Below are 4,214 nucleotides of genomic sequence, written 5' to 3' on the forward strand. Positions count from 1 at the left end.
AGCTCTGCTGTACCTCGAGTATTAATGCAATTACTATTGTTCTTCCATTCAATTCCGCTTGTTCTTGTTCCAAGATATCACTTGTTCTTCAACTTGATGAATGTGATGATCCGTGACACTCATCATCATTCTCACCTATGAACGTGTGACTGACAACCACCTCCGTTCTACCTTAGATTGAGTGAATATCTCTTGGATTCCTGATACACGATGCATGGTTGATCGCCTGACAACCGAGCGCTCGCTTGACAAACGAGCCAGCCATTCCGTGAGATCAGAATCTTCGTGGTATAGGCAAGAACTGATGGCGGCATTCAAGAGAATCTAGAAAGTCTAACCTTGTCTGTGGTATTCTGAGTAGGATTCAATGATTGAATGACTGTGACGAGCTTCAAACTCCTGAGGGCGGGACGTTAGTGACAGACGCAAAAGAATCACTGGATTCTATTCCGGCCTGATTGAGAACCGACAGATGGATAGCCGTGCCGTGACAGGGTGCGTTGAACATTTCCACTGAGAGGATGGGAGGTAGCCACTGACAACGGTGAAACCCTTGCATAAGCTTGCCATGGAAAGGAGTAAGAAGGATTGGATGAAGACAGTAGGAAAGCAGAGAGACGGAAGGGACCAAGCATCTTCATACGCTTATCTGAAATTCCTACCAATGAATTACATAAGTATCTCTATCTTTATCTTTATGTTTTATTCATCATCTATACCCAGTTGAGTCTGCCTGACTAAGATTTACAAGGTGACCATAGCTTGCTTCATACCAACAATCTCCGTGGGATCGACCCTTACTCGCGTAAGGTTTATTACTTGGACGACCCAGTGCACTTGCTGGTTAGTTGTGCGGAGTTGTGATAGAGAGTTGAGATTGCAATGAGCGTACCATGTTGATGGCGCCATTGATGATCACAATTTCGTGCACCAAGTTTTTGGCGCCGTTGCCGGGGATTGTTTCGTGTATGGACAACTGACAGTTCATCTTGTTGCTTAGATTAGGTATTTTTTAGAATTCTTAAGAATGAGTTCTAGAGTTTCATGATGATCTGTTGAAATCTGGCTGGCTGAGAAGCCATGTCTAATCTTATTGGACCGAGGTTTCAACTGATCATCACAAGAGCTTGTTGATCTCTATCAATCTTGCTATTGGAGCAATGATCTGCTAAGGCTTGGCTGGCCATTGGCCATGTCTAGTGTTTTGGACCGAAGCTTTCTTTGAAGGCTTGGCTGGCTGTGAAGCCATGTCTAATTCCTGGACCAGAGTCTTAGACTAGCATTGCAATGATTCCTAGAATCCAAATTAAGAATTCTGAAACCTTTATTTTCTATTTCCATATAATTTTCGAAAAATCCAAAAAAATTTTCAAAATCATAAAAACCAAAAATATTTTATGTTTCTTGTTTGAGTCTAGTGTCTAATTTTAAGTTTGGTGTCTTGCATGCATTGTTTATTTGATCTTGGTTCTATTTTCAAGTCAATAGTACAGGGAACTGAAGATTCAGAACATGCAGCAGAGGAATTACACAGAAAAAGCTGGGCGTTCAAAACGCCCAGTGAAGAAGGACAGACTGGCGTTTAAACGCCAGCCAGGGTGCCTGGTTGGGCGTTTAACGCCCAAAAAGGTAGTGCATTGGGCGTTTAACGCCAGGATGGCACAAGGGGGAGTATTTTGTTTTCAAATCAATTTTTTTCAAGTTTTCAAAGTTTTTCAAAATCAAATCTTTTTCAAATCATATCTTTTCAATCAAATCTTTTTCAAAATCAATTTCTTTCCTTTTTCAAAGATACTTGCTAACAATTAATGATTTGATTGAACAATTCAAGTATGTTGCCTTTTCTGTTGAGAAAGGTTTAATGTTTGAATCATATGTTTTCTTGTTAGGCAAGTCATTAATTTTTAAAATCAAATCTTTTTAAAAATCGTTTTCAAATCATATCTTTTCAATCATATCTTTTTAAAAAAAAAAACCATAACTTTTCAATCAAATCTTTTTAATCACATCTTTTTCAAAATAGTTTTCAATCATATCTTTTTAAATTCTAATTTCAAAATCTTTTTCAAAAATTACTTGATTTCTTTCCCACTCCTGGTTTTCGAAAATCAATTAAAGTTTTTCAAAATGTTTTCAAAAATCTTTCACTTAATTTTCGAAAATTTCTTCCTCTCTTCTCACATCCTTCTATTTATGGAGTACCACTCCTTCTCAATGCACAATTCGAACTCTATCTGATTAAGTTCGAATTCTTCTACCTCTTCCTTCTAATTTTCTTCTTCTCTGACACCTCAAGGAATCTCTATACTGTGACATAGAGGATTCCACATTTTCTTGTTCTCTTCTCTTTCATATGAGCAGGAACAAGGACAAAAGCATTCTTGTTGAAGCTGACCCTGAACCTGAAAGGACCTTGAAGCGAAAGCTAAGAGAAGCTAAGGCACAACTCTCTGTAGAGGACCTAACAGAAATCTTCAAAGAAGAAGACATGGCAGCCAAAAACAACAACAATGCAAACAATGCAAGGAAGGTGCTGGGTGACTTTACTGCACCTACTCCCGACTTCTATGGGAGAAGCATCTCTATCCCTGCCATTGGAGCAAACAACTTTGAGCTTAAGCCTCAATTAGTTTCTCTAATGCAACAGAATTGCAAGTTCCATGGACTTCCATTGGAAGATCCTCATCAGTTCTTAGCTGAATTCTTGCAAATCTGTGACACTGTCAAGACTAATAGGGTTGACCCTGAGGTCTACAGACTTATGCTATTCCCTTTTGCTGTAAGAGACAGAGCTAGGACATGGTTGGACTCACAACCTAAAGAAAGCCTGGACTCATGGGAAAAGCTAGTCAATGCCTTCTTGGCAAAGTTCTTTCCACCTCAAAAATTGAGTAAGCTTAGAGTGGAAGTCCAAACCTTCGGACAGAAGGATGGAGAATCCCTCTATGAAGCTTGGGAAAGATACAAACAATTGATCAGAAAATATCCTTCTGACATGCTTTCTGAATGGAGCATCATAGGTATTTTCTATGATGGTCTCTCTGAACTATCCAAGATGTCTTTGGATAGCTCTGCTGGAGGATCTCTTCATCTGAAGAAGACGCCTACAGAAGCTCAAGAACTAATTGAAATGGTTGCAAATAACCAATTCATGTACACTTCTGAAAGGAATCCTGTGAACAATGGGACAAATCAGAAGAAAGGAGTTCTTGAGATTGATACTCTGAATGCCATTCTGGCTCAGAATAAGATATTGACTCAACAAGTCAATTTGATTCCTCAAAGTCCGTCTGGAATGCAAAATGCACCAGTCAGTACTAAGGATGCTTCATCTGAAGAAGAAGCTTATGATCCTGAGAACCCTTCAATGGAAGAGGTGAATTACATGGGAGAACCCTATGGAAACACCTATAATTCTTCATGGAGAAATCATCCAAATCTCTCATGGAAGGATCAACAGAGACCTCAACAAGGTTTCAACAACAATAATGGTGGAAGAAACAGGTTTAGCAATGGCAAGCCTTTTCCATCATCTTCTCAGCAACAGACAGAGAATTCTAAGCAGAATCACTCTAACTTGGCAACCATGGTCTCTGATCTAATCAAAACCACTCAAAGTTTCATGACTGAAACAAGGTCCTCCATTAGAAACTTGGAGGCACAAGTGGGACAGCTGAGCAAGAAAATTACTGAACTCCCTCCTAGTACTCTTCCAAGCAATACAGAAGAAAATCCAAAAGGAGAGTGCAAGGCCATCAACATGGCCGAATTTGGAGAGGAGGAAGAAGCAGTGAACGCCACTGAGGAAGACCTCAATGGACGTGCACTGACCTCCAATGAGTTCCCTAATGAGGAACCATGGGAATCTGAGGCTCAAAATGAGACCATAGAGATTCCAATGAATTTACTTCTGCCATTCATGAGCTCTGATGAGTATTCTTCCTCTGAAGAGGATGAGTATGTCACTGAAGAGCAAGCTGCTAAATACCTTGGAGCAATCATGAAGCTAAATGACAAGTTATTTGGAAATGAGACTTGGGAGAACAAACCTCCTTTGCTCACCAAAAAAACTAGATGACTTGTCTAGGCAGAAATTACCTCAAAAGAGACAAGATCCTGGAAAGTTCTCAATACCTTGCGCCATAGGCACCATAACCTTCAAGAAGGCCTTGTGTGACCTAGGGTCAAGTGTAAACCTCATGCCTCTCTCTGTA

The 4,214-nt window shown here is 39.9% G+C and overlaps 1 non-coding gene across 1 annotated transcript; it reads right to left on the bottom strand.

Annotated features, from left to right (window-relative positions):
- Positions 1 to 2,893: 2,893 nt before the first annotated feature.
- Positions 2,894 to 3,001, bottom strand: LOC130953247 (small nucleolar RNA R71). The gene has a single exon (XR_009075419.1). It is a non-coding gene; the product is annotated as a small nucleolar RNA R71 (small nucleolar RNA).
- Positions 3,002 to 4,214: the final 1,213 nt, after the last annotated feature.

This window comes from Arachis stenosperma, chromosome 9, assembly GCF_014773155.1.
Source record: "Arachis stenosperma cultivar V10309 chromosome 9, arast.V10309.gnm1.PFL2, whole genome shotgun sequence".
Lineage (NCBI taxonomy): Eukaryota > Viridiplantae > Streptophyta > Magnoliopsida > Fabales > Fabaceae > Arachis > Arachis stenosperma.